The following is a 12,074-nucleotide window of genomic DNA, read 5'->3' as shown; positions in this document are numbered from 1 at the left end:
GTAACTATAAAGAAGTCTACTTCTTAAAAAAAGTAAACATTGGCACATAGGACACAAACTCAGATTTCCTGAACGAAAGTCTTTAATTGTGAAGGGGGCTTAGACCTATATACTCGTTGTTTAGGGTCCAAGAGACCCCACTGCTGTAAGTGTGATAATAATAACACCAAAAACAACATTTCCCCCCTCTCTTTTTTCTGACCAGGTTTGACCAATATGTCTAAAAGTATTAAAGTGCTAACCTTATTTTTGCCATAAACTGGACTTGCATATTGGATGAAGGTGACATAAAAATGTTGATAACGCATCATAAAATCCCCAAATAAGGCAATATCTCATTCTTGATTTCTATTGTTGACACAATATCTATGGATTAAAACACAAAGAAATGTATCTTCTCCATAATAGTGTTAAGTTATGTAGAAGTAACTTAGTTTGATCTCTGAGGAACATCTTATGAACAAAATAAAACAAAAGTTGTAGAAATTTAGCGACATTCAAACCATCACATACAAAGAACATATAGAAATCCACTGCGTTTAATCATGTTATACAGCCGTTCTTGTGAGGACAAAAAAAGTCATAAAGCTGATTAAGGTGTGAAGTATTTTTAAGAGCTGTTAAAGAGCCTCCAGGACTGCAAACAGAACATTAGCGTGAAGAATGAATCCATTGGTGAAATATACATCATTGTATTTTCTGAAGTGCCGTACTTAAGCACCATTTCATGCTACTTTAGACTTTTACTGCACAACATTTATTGGACAGCTCTACTAGATACTTGAGATTTTACATGAAAAACATAAATATCTAATTACTCCAAGAAAATGCTTCTAACAGATTATCACAACACAACAGTGATAGAAATGTATTATATGATACAATTTATCATATTATTGATATAGCCTACTATTTTACATTATACATACTTTTACTTGCTCACAGTACTTTTGTTAATTGCAGATGTTTCACCTGAAATAGAGTTTTAGGACCAATAAGTCACACATTTCTTTATGATAATATTTGTGTTTTTTCAGAGAACAGAAAGTAGTAAATGCTGCCTTCACAAAAATGCATTAGTTATAATAATCCAATGATATAATTTTCATAAAACACCACAAAATCGGCCAGTCTGTTGTACTTTTTACTGTACCTAATAAATGTGCTTTTCTGTGAGTCTAACTGACTTCATATCATTGTTAGGTCAATTTTAGCTCTTATGTTACCCAGCGGACAGATTCTTCTTTCAAACACTGTTGCCACTTTGGAGAACAGTTATAAAACATTATTAAGCTCAACCTATTATGCATAATCTCTACAACTTTTAAAACCTTGATTGTTTTTTTCATGCATGATTACAAACATGTATTAAGAGTTTTATAAAGCCTTCATAATAACTTATGAATGTGGTTGTATTGCATTATAGATATGACCTTCAAAAAAAGCTGTTCTGAAAACAATCTGTATTTTGCGTGAGCGAGCTATGCACCAGGACGGCAAGTCATTATAGTTCTTTTTAGGATCTTGTGTTTTGTTTCAGAAATGTAATAAAAACTGTGAAAAAATGCCCATCTGAGCTGAAGGTGACATCTCAATACGTCTTATTTTGTCAAACCAACAGTCCAAACCACAAAGCTAACGTCACTATATGACCAATAAAAGCCGTATTAATGCCAAATATGTTATGAATGTGGTTGTAATGCATTAAAGACGTGACCTTCGAAGAAAGTCTTAAGAAAATTTGGCTTTCGCTTGAGCTAGCTGTGCACTAGGACGGCAACTAACAATTATTTATTAATGCAATTTGAAAAAGAATTGTGAAAAAACTACTCATCTTAGCTCAAGGTGACTTTTCCAAATGTCTTGTTTTGTGCCACCAGAAGTCCAAAACACAAAGTGTTCAGTTTACTTTAACAACTTATCAAGAAAAAGGGCAAATCCTCAGATTTTAGCGTCTATAGCCAACATGTTTTTGGCATATTTGCTTCAAAAAATGAATAAAGGATTAATCACTTCATCACATCAAAATAGCTGACAATCAATTTTCAGCACCACATGGCAGTGACTTACTTTCATAATATTTCTGAAGGCTCTGTACCTCTCACCAGTGACTGAATCAGCAAAAACAAAGCCTGTGAATCAGTGTCCTCGTTTCTAATTCAACCAGACAGCAGAGAAGTAAAAAATTAAAATAAAATAAAAAAGACTGCAGACGCACAGGTTTTCAACTCATTACACTTTTCCTTCATGAGCTTACTCTTTTCTGTCTGCAAATAATTTAGCTTCCTTCCTGCTAAATAGGACCCAGCTCAGGGGTTAGTAACGATAGCAACCAAGCCCCTTGCGGACCGCCATCCCTCTAGAATTCCTCGTCTCCGTAAACAATCCACACATGTGAGGGGGAATACAGAGAGGAATTTCAGAGCATGCCGGGCGGCTGTAAATCACTTCTTGCTAAATTGTAAGCCTTTTGAAAGCTCCATGAAACAACAAAAGGGGGGAAAAAAGCTGATTAGCCCTCGGTTGTAGCCAAATTGACGTCATCATGACACTGGGCCGTTTGTTGTAGCTGCTCCACAAACAGGGAGTATGGCATCAGGATGGCAGCGAGCTCATACTCTGCGATCATCTGATCTTTCACAGACACAAGGACCTGGTCGCATGATAGGCTCATGTGCGCTGGAGAGACAGTATGCATGTGTTAGTGTGTGTTTCTGTGTGTGGCTGTATAAAAGGGGCTAACATATGGAAATGCCACAAACTCGTGCTTTTCTAAAAGGGTTTAACCAAACAAGGCCTAGTTTTTCTACTTGTCAGATATGATTTCAGTGACTCTAACCACGTGTGTCAGAACAAATAACTCAGTCCTCAGCTGTATTCATTTTGATCAGAGCCTCAAAGAACCCATATATTATCCCGTGTAGGTGAAACAAAACATTCACTCTTCTTTAATAGACTTCGGCTGGCTTTCAGTCAGAAATGGTGCCTGCATTAAGTTATACCATGAATAAAATTATGTTTCAACTGCAAGTCACCATACTCACATGGCAGCCATTTTCCTCTGATGTCATGCTCAGGGTGGGACGCTCAAGTGCTGTTATAATGTTGTACAACAGTATACCAGGATGTAAGCCCTATAAATGTAGGTTACCTAACAAAAGTTTCATTTCATCATTTCACCACTTCTTGATAAATGAGCAATTAAAAGGACAATTGATAGTGAAAACTTGGAGGTAAATCAACATAGGCTATTTGAATCCACCCTACTGTAAAATATCAGCTAATGCTAGCATTCAAATGCTCCTTAGATAACACTACGTTATCTAGCATTACATTAGCTTGTAACTGAAAAGCTAACTATTAGCTAGTAACTAGCTAATGTTATGTTAGCTAGTTCTGTAAAACTACCAAACAGTAGCTTTCAGTAAATTGAAAGTGATTGTTAGAAACCTTAAATCTATAACATAAACATGAAATAATGTCTCACAGTTATGTTCCAGGTTGTTATTCGTATAGATTGAAGTTTTCTTACAATCAATTTCAATTTATTGCCTCCAGCTTATACTAAAAAAACAATAAACAGTCAAAATCAAGAGGGAAATCTGGTCATATTTCAAGTTAAAACATACTAGATATCCCATTAGCCATTGTCAGACAACAGCTAACACATCTAGCCACTAACTACATTATATTACCGTTAGCTAGAAAATGGCTGAAAGCTAATATTACTGTTTGGTAGTTTTACACAATAAAATAAGAAAGGCATAAATTCCTAGCTAACATAATGTTCTCTTCCTAGCTAACATTACCTAGTATGTACGTTATCAAACATGCTGTTTTACGTTGAAATACAGATCTCTCTCCAGATTTTCACTATTAGTTGCCTTTTCAGTTGCTCATTTACAAAGAGGTGGTGACATGATAATTATTTTTGGCTACCCTACATTTATGCTGCTTACATCCTGGAATTTGAGCACCCTGAGCATGACGTCAGAAGAAAATGGCCACTGTCTTAATATGGTGAATGATGCGGTTTGTCGCTAATGTAGTTGAGGTCAAGGTCTTGACGTATGGAGCTGGACCACAGCCTCCAGCGAGCGGAGGCCTGGCGAGAGCAGCGAGCAGCACTCTGTCTCCATCCAAGGAGACTTCCCTCTCTAACTGACACTGACACGACCAATGCAACTGCAGCCGAGGTTGTGTAACTCGAATAGCCAGCCAGCCACACACACACACACACACACACTCACACACATAGTTGAACCAGTCTGCCAACCTCTTCGGGCAACACACTCCTCCTGTACAGTACACACACACTCTGCAATGAATCACTCAGCCATGCATTTGCATCCCACAAACATCATGCTGGCACTCAATCAGAGGCAAACAAAGCAGGGGAAGTGAGTGAGCATGTAGGCCAGGCAGGCGAGGAATACGGACACAGTGCGTATGACTACGTAATCCATGTCCCGCCCTGTTTGCTATATGCTGCTTACATGTACCAGTCACACCGAGGTCTCTCTCTCCCTGTCTGTGTCTATCTCTCTGAGTGCACAGAGCCACTTGTTAGTTGGACAACAAGTTCGTTAAGCAGCAGAGCACAGAGGAGATGCAGTCTGTGTGCTTAGTGCAGACACTTTGAAAAGGAGGTTTGAGTTTAATGTGATGCATTCAGGTCCTCGTAATTTGTCCTAACTCATCATTTTCAAGTTAAGCTGGGTGATAAGTCAAGACTAGTGTTAACTCACTTTCAGTAGGATGATGATGTTTCACAATGTGGATTAGTCATGTTTGAAATTTCTGTTGTCTACAGAAGCAGCTTATTCATTGCACTCCGGTATTGGATCAGTACTTGGTATCAGGAAAAGTCTGATGGGTGCATCACAAAAGTCACTCTCTTACAGTGAGGTGACAGTCTCCGGGCTGACAGCTTCAAGCAGTATCAGGTCATGTGATGTCACACCTTTCCTCCTCATTCAGGCCGATCGGACAACATCAGAGTCATGGACGTCTACAGTCACCTCGAGCAGCGTTCAGGACAGTGTACTGCTTCTCTCATTCAACACACCTAATGTATTTACATAGCGGAGTTTGCCTCTGACCCTATATCCTGCTCCCAGTGTATCCGGCCCTATAGATCTCCTCCTCCTCCTTCTCCTCATCCTCCTCCTCCTTCTGCTCTCCTCCAACCCACTAGCTTTTCTGTCTCACACTCATAGACCTACACACACACACACACACACTACACCATACGCACTGGGAGAGTGGCTTTCCACTAAAGTGAAAAACAGGAAATTGGATGACATTGTTCGGTGCGCCGACGTCAGCAGTGAGAGATAGAAAGAGTAAACAGCTTCCTCCACCCCAGAGCTGGGACCAGGATGCAGGGAATCTTGGGATGCCTGCCCTGCTCGTGCTTCTGAGGAAAACGTGCATGGCTGCCCAGTTTGCTAACAATCTCCAGATCCCTGGCTTTGACACAGCTAACATGCTCGCTCTCCCTCCCACTCTCTTGATACCTCTTAAAACTTCACCACATGTGGATAGAGTATTATATGCAGAGCCGATAACACTACAGCAACATTGGACGAGATCAGCGTTTCTTCCTTACAAGGAGACAAAGTGTTGGGGTGTCTTACATTCGTTTGTCTGTGTGTATTTGTGTTCCTGTGTGAATCAAATGGAGATGAATCAATGTTCTTCATTAGGTCTGATTAAGGGGAGCAGCTCCAGCCACAGGTGTGGACGCACACTATGTACCAGACAGACACACAGACAGACAGACAAACACACACTGTGCTAACTGTTGAGCTAAATGGCACTGAGTGACACATCAGCCTCACCGCACGCTGAGCCACTCAGATAGTAGTGCTAGCTGCTCACGCTGTGTGTGTTAGCTCAAAGAGAATTATTCACTTTCATGTGTGGCCACTTACATCGGCTGCCGATAGATCTGTGCTCAAGTCATCGATAACAATGGGGTTGCAAACCTGCACCCAGTTTTAACTCTGACAAATCAACAACCAGCCGTACAAACACATCACCAAATATTTGAGTTTACACAAACATTTACTTTACTTTGATTTTATGATCTATGTTCCAACCCTCACCTCTGGTCATGAGCTCTGGGTAGTGACCATAAGAATGAGAGCATGGACGCAAGCGGCCGAAATGAGTTTCCTCTGCAGGGTGGCTGGGCTCAGTCGTAGAGACAAGATAAAGGCTCAGACATCTGGAGGGAGCTCCGAGTAGAGCCACTAGTCCTTTGCCTCGTAAGGGGCAACGTTGATGAGCCAGTTGATGTGGTTCGGGCATCTGATTAGGATACCTTTTGGGGCAAGTACACCTGGGAGGAGACCCTGAGGTAGACCCAGAGCTTACAGGAGGGATTATATATCTCATCTAGCCTGGGAACGCCTCGGGATCCCCCAGGAGGACCAGGAAAATGTTGCTGGGGAGAGGGACGTCTGGGTTAACTTGCTTAGCCTGCTACCACCACGACTCGATGCCAGATAAGCAGATAAACGCAATTTAAATTGTTAACTGATGTTTTTTTATGTCCATGCAAAGCCTGTTATAGTTGTGTGAAAGGTAGCAGCAATATGGTTGAAAAAAAAAGAGGTGAAAACAAAGGAAAAAACTAAGCTAATGTGGCAAAACAAACAGCTCTCAAGTACAACTTGGTGCGACTTGTTCATACCAAAGAGCTGTTCACAAGACTGGGATCGTTCGTGGATGTAAAATCATTCAGTCTTCTTAGCGCAGCAAGATTTTATAGTGTTTAAGTTTGAAACACACTTTTGGACACGGTTTATCCAGCATCATTAAAGTAGCTCTCATTCAGTGACCAGGGATTGTACACTACAGTTGTCATACAGTTTGGTACATTTTTGGTTCATTATACAGAGTACAATCACTCTTACCAGACTTGGTGAACACTAATTTTTCAGAACATTTTTTGAACATGCATTAAAATTACATTATATTTGGGTTTTACGCTGAACTAATCAGAGGCATCATGATTTCATTATTTCCAAGCGCCTTAAGACTGAGTCCAGCGTGAAGCAAATGATGAGAAAGTGACAAAGTGATGATAAAGTGTGAGAATTCAGAGCTGAATGTGTTGGTATTTTTTAGTTATCCCTCAGCAGGGGTTTTATATTAACTCTTCATTTGTTTGTATTATCAAAATATTTCTTGTTAAGGGCCAGAAATGGAGTTTATATAACCTCACTGTATGAATTAATTTACATAAAACATCACTTCAGCCACGTATATTGCAAGAATTTAAGACCTCAGAAGTCAGAGTACAAATACAACTTATATTATGTCTTTTTTTTATGACTCCGAGAGGCAACCAACCATCATCTACAGGTGCTCACACACAAAAACACTCCTGTCCTGGTTACCTGTTTGCTAAGTACATGTTCGATCCAATTCTTATATCCCATTGTTTTAGGAAATGCATCTGTGTCTTTCTGTAAAGCACTTATAGTGTGATTAAAGCAGTTTGGTAAATCACTGTAACCTGACACGACTACATGCACAAATGGAAGCAATGTATTTCAAAGGGTAAATACAACATGTGTACTGCTAACGCTGCTTTAACTCAGAGCAGCATAAAGACTCCAGAGTGAAAGAAAAGCCCCTCACCCTCCCCCACCCAAATAAAAATTAGACATTCGTCTGACGCGTTAATGTAATTGCAGTTCATCCGTTTAGAAAAATAACCACAACCGTGTGTACTCTGGCTGCGTCCACATGTCTTATCCATGGTGACCGAGCCCACAGTCAGCCAGGCAGAAGACTTTAGTTGAGTCACTGGCGTGGCCGAGGGAAACTAGGCCACCGTGGATCCGTTTGTCCCAGAACATCCTCGCTTTCTCTGAATTTCTATCTCTGCCTCTCTCTCTCTATCCATCCGTCTCGCTCTCTCTATCTATCTCTGCCTCCTTCTCTGCCTGTTTCTCTCTCTCTCTATCTGTCCGTCTGTCTGATGGATCACACCACAGATGAAAGAACACCCTCCTGGAACAGAAACTACAATATCCTGTAGAAAAAAAATGTAATATTTTTAATATGTAAAATAGATGTAACTAGATGACTGTTTTAATCGTGTACTATCTACAAGTGCTTTTTCTTCTTATACCATGTGTGTCATGAGATAAACAATGTGCCTCCATCCAATTTCTATGACAGTTGTTTAACTGTGTGCACATGACATGACAGGAAACTTGCTTCACTTCATAAACATACATTTTAGATGAACTGTTCTATATTGTTTTTTTTGTTTTTTTTTACTGTTCTCCTTTAAATTGTTGTGTTTTTTACAATTAGCGTATTCCTATACATACATTTTATTTTCAAAACAAATAACTTTTGATATTCTGCTAACTTTTTAATTAAATATAATTTGAAGCTGCGACGAATTATACATCTATTATCAATTCATGTGTTTAACTGTAAAAATGTGAAAATTAATCTAATTATTTTCTAACTAACAGTCCAAAAACCCAAAAGAAAATCAAATTATAAATAGATAAATATTAAAGTGGTAAATGGTTCGATTATAAAGACAAGGACAGATAACTATTCGGCTGTTGTTTGTCCCCCCCAAAAAATTGTTGGCTTTTATTCTGTCAATCGACTAATCAATTACTTTATAAATTCTCTCCTACCTTATTGGAGCTTTGTCTGATATATTCATATTACTCTTTTTTCATCACTTTGTTCTATCAAATGTTTCATTACGTCATGAATTCCTCCAAATAATGTAGACTCAGCACTCCACATTTAACTAAAGGAGCCTATGTACTGAATATTTACAGTTTACTAAGATCACATAAACGGCATAAACAGCTTCTCAAAGAGGCAACCCCTGTGTTGGAAATCTTCGACAGGGAAACACACTGCATTAACTTTGTGAAAGAGGAAACATAGCACTTGACTGGTTCCCAGGTCCCTGCTGAGCATCAAGACATAGAGCAAAACGGTGTAGAAATCAGATACATCAAACTGTTGCCCAAAATCCCTGATGGTAACTGAGCACTGAGGTACATGAACTCACCGAGGACTCGTATAAAAGTATGCAGATGGCAAGGTAAGCAAAATAACACTACGTGATTAAGTTATTGCTTCATTTCCCTCTTAGCTTTCTAAGGAGAGCTCCACCAAGTCTGAACAGAGACACAGATATCACCAGCTGACACCGATCACACGGGGCAAACCAGAACACGGTCATCACACCGATCATTCAACTATTCAACGACTATTCAACGACCAACAGGAGACAATATGACCTGCAAAGCACACTTCCTCCACATTCTGCTCCAAAAACTGCGATTTCTAATCAGCCCTGCATAAAAGTGCACACATACACATTCATTGTTTTGCGAGCCGTGCTTCCAGAGTACGCCCTGACCTTTATTCTGTCTGCAGTGACATCTCCCCTACCTCAACAGATAGTGCGGAAATTCAAGCATACGGGAATGCACACACACACACGCATAGGGAGAGGGAAGACACCGGGTAACTCACAGGAGACTGAACTTGTCCTGGAATTCAGTCCCAAACGCCCTCGGATGACGTGCGTGGTTTAAAAATACAGAGTTTGCAGAAAATGGATAGGTTACTTCTTCCTTGGTGACCTGTCCCTGTTTCTCTCTGGTGTTCCACCTTGTTATCATCGCCTCAGATGTCACACAGAAACCATTGAATGTTAATTTCTGCTCTATTGCAAGTCCTTTGTTTTACAGTAAAAGGAAAAATAAGAAGTAGATGTTTATACCTGCATGCTTGGACACAAAAACAGCAGAACACTACATGTATTCTGCTCTGTAAGGTGTTGCATAAAATCGAATGTATACATTAAGTACACAATACTGACATCAGAGCACATGCTGCATTCCCTGAGCTCATGACGCCGCCTGGGCCCTGCATGTATACCCTGTGTCCATAGTGGCGCGAGTGTGTGTACGTGATCCGTGCGTCACTGTGCCAGGGAGAGTAACGGAGGCCTGGCAGCGCGGCAGCTCCTGCCGTCAGGCCGGCTGACGACAGTAAGAGCGCTCACACACACTGGCCCACAGGGATATGAGGGGACGAGCAGGAGCAGGAAAGATGCACTCATTAAACATGGAGGGAAATACATAAGGCTGTTAGCTACATGGCTACATATAAGCTAAATGTGATGGTGAAACTGACGCTGGGGTTCTGAAGTTTTTCAAATTAAAACACATAAGATTTAAATGACATCATATCACCTGATTCCCCTCGCTTTTATGCACTTCCTGTGGTCCTTTTTGTCCTCCCGTTTCCCTCTTCAACTTTTGAAATGATGCACATTTTATTTGGAGTGTGCCCAAACTATGATCTCAACATGACCCGCACCTCTTTTATTATCTGACTTTAAGGATCCAACTGCAATATGAGCAAAAATCCAACTCTCAAATCTTAGTATGAGACCTCCTGAGCCTGGTTATGAAAGGCAGCGACCACAAACCATACAGCAGGCAGCGTGGTAAGTTAAAGGAATAATGCAGCCATTCATTATTGCATTTCTGTAACAATTTGCAAACAGAGGCTTAGATATCCTTAGCATTGGTCAAGTTGCAATGGATCCTACATCTCCCATGATGCAACAGCCTTTTACATTAGACCTTCCTTGCGTCCTAAAAGGATCTTCTCTCAACTTATAGCTTTAAAGCAACAATCTAGAAGATTTTAATTTAAATCTCTTTGGCGGCACCTTTGGCGATAAGCCGTAATTTGTTTGTTTGTTTGTTTACTCCAGCACTAGCAAAGACAAAAACAACAGTCCACCGATTCAGACACAAACACGCAAACAGTTGGGTTAGCACTGTTTAGCCTCTATGGAAGACAAAGCTCTCCCGGGTGATGGAAAACTCCTCACTGCAAGCCGCTTGTAATTTTTCCCGGGAATGTTATCATGGTAATCCAGTTCAAAATACTGTGAATGCAAGAGATTAGGGCCATAGGATCATTCAGCATTGTGTTACCTAATATTTAGCAATAGATATTGACTTAGCAGACATTAATTTAAATGAAAATAGACTATAACTTAAATTAAAAAAAAAAAACCTTCAGGGTTACTCGTTTCAAATTTTAAAAAGCAACTACAGAAAAAAAAAACACTTGTTTTCACAGGCTGTTTAGTTCAGCTCATAAAGAGTTAACTGAACTTCAAGTGTGAAATTGATGGTATTGCCCCTTTAAAGGACATATATAGATGATACCCTCTGTATCTTCCACCAGTGTGTGTAAATTAATTAAAGACAGATGAAGATCCTCCAGAAGCCGGGCACTTTCTCCAACGCTCACCTTCAAGGTATTTCTGTCCTTATCCAGATTAACCCGAAATCCCTGTAAGACCTGGACAATCCTAAGCCATCCAGGGCTGTGGGGCAGCCCCTTACTTAAACCTCCTCCTCTTCCTCCTCTGCCCCCTGCAGCCTCCTTCATCACCACTGCACTGTTTCACTTTACCTTTTATTACTCATAACAAAAAGAAAGGTTGCCCCTTGCATTGTGTCTCCTCTGCTTTCAGTAGCTGTAAAAGCTAACATTTTTCGATTCGCTTGTCTACTTTCTTTTCCTCATGTCATTCTCTCATTCCAGACAAGGTCAGAGGTCAATGAAGCAAAAGGAACGAGCTAAAGGAGCTTGGGGAAGTCTAAGTGGGACACAGTCCAGTGACACTACAGTGTGCTGTAATCTTACCGGGAACCTTTCCATTGCAGTCAGCCACTCCTCCTTTAAAGTGCAGCCAAATACAAGACAACAAGACAGGCAGAGGGCAAACAGTGACACTAGCTACACAAGAGGACCGTCTGGCCTCAATGTGAGATCATTACTCGACAGCGAATTTGCTGCCAGAGCCATACCAAACTGTACAATCTTAATTACCTCAGCGGCCCCGTGGCCTAAAGAGAGGATTAGAATTAGCAATACGCCCATGTCGGCCACGCCACCCCTTCTCTATCTGCAGCCCTGCCTGGCTCCACCTCTACGCTACAGCTGAGATGTTTTTGAAAATATCCGTCGCGGTTCTCCGA

The 12,074-nt window shown here is 40.6% G+C and overlaps 1 protein-coding gene across 1 annotated transcript in view; it reads right to left on the bottom strand.

Annotated features, from left to right (window-relative positions):
- The window catches only part of pde8a (phosphodiesterase 8A), a 49,626-nt gene that overhangs the window by 24,194 nt on the left and 13,358 nt on the right, over positions 1 to 12,074 (bottom strand). The window lies entirely within an intron of this gene.

The sequence above is a fragment of the Semicossyphus pulcher genome, unplaced genomic scaffold (assembly GCF_022749685.1).
Source record: "Semicossyphus pulcher isolate SPU_LCO1_2020_fin unplaced genomic scaffold, fSemPul1.0.p SCAF_1, whole genome shotgun sequence".
In the NCBI taxonomy this organism is placed as follows: domain Eukaryota; kingdom Metazoa; phylum Chordata; class Actinopteri; order Labriformes; family Labridae; genus Semicossyphus; species Semicossyphus pulcher.
The sequence above is the reverse complement of the archived record's forward strand: the minus strand, read 5'-3'. Positions and strand labels throughout refer to the sequence as shown.